Genomic DNA, 1,087 nt, shown 5'->3' with positions numbered 1-1,087 from the left:
TTGTGTTTCCTTATTTATTTTCATTTTGGATGATCTGTCCATTGGTGAAAGTGGGGTGTTAAAGTCCCCTACTATGATTGTGTTGCTGTCGATTTCCCCTTTTATGGCTGTTAGTGTTTGCCTTATGTATTGAGGTGCTCCTATGTTGGGTGCATAAATATTTACAATTGTTATACCTTCCTCTTGGATCGATCCCTTGATCATTATATAGTGTCCTTCTTTGTCTCTTGTAATAGTCTTTATTTTAAAGTCTATTTTGTCTGATATGAGAATTGCTACTCCAGCTTTCTTTTGATTTCCATTTGCATGGAATATCTTTTTCCATCCCCTCACTTTCAGTCTGTATGTGTCTCTAGGTCTGAAGTGGGTCTCTTGTAGACAGCATATATATGGGTCTTGTTTTTGTATCCATTCAGCCAGTCTGTGTCTTTTGGTGGGAGCATTTAATCCATTTACATTTAAGGTAATTATCGATATGTATGTTCCTATTCCATTTTCTTAAATGTTTTGGGTTTGTTATTGTAGGTGTTTTCCTTCTCTTGTGTTTCTTGCCTAGAGAAGTTCCTTTAGCATTTGTTGTAAAGCTGGTTTGGTGGTGCTGAACTCTCTCAGCTTTTGCTTGTCTGTAAAGGTTTTAATTTCTCCATCAAATCTGAATGAGATCCTTGCTGGGTAGATTAATCTTGGTTGTAGGTTTTTCTCCTTCATCACTTTAAGTATATCCTGCCACTCCCTTCTGGCTTGCAGAGTTTCTGCTGAAAGATCAGCTGTTAACCTTATGGGGATTCCCTTGTGTGTTATTTGTTGTTTTTCCCTTGCTGCTTTTAATATGTTTTCTTTGTATTTAATTTTTGACAGTTTGATTAATATGTGTCTTGGCGTGTTTCTCCTTGGATTTATCCTGTATGGGACTCTCTGTGCTTCCAGGACTTGATTAACGATTTCCTTTCCCATATTAGGGAAGTTTTCAACTATAATCTCTTCAAATATTTTCTCAGTCCCTTTCTTTTTCTCTTCTTCTTCTGGGACCCCTATAATTCAAATGTTGGTGCGTTTAATGTTGTCCCAGAGGTCTCTGAGACTGTCC

This window comes from Eubalaena glacialis, chromosome 12 (genome assembly GCF_028564815.1).
Source record: "Eubalaena glacialis isolate mEubGla1 chromosome 12, mEubGla1.1.hap2.+ XY, whole genome shotgun sequence".
Lineage (NCBI taxonomy): Eukaryota > Metazoa > Chordata > Mammalia > Artiodactyla > Balaenidae > Eubalaena > Eubalaena glacialis.
The sequence above is the reverse complement of the archived record's forward strand: the minus strand, read 5'-3'. Positions refer to the sequence as shown.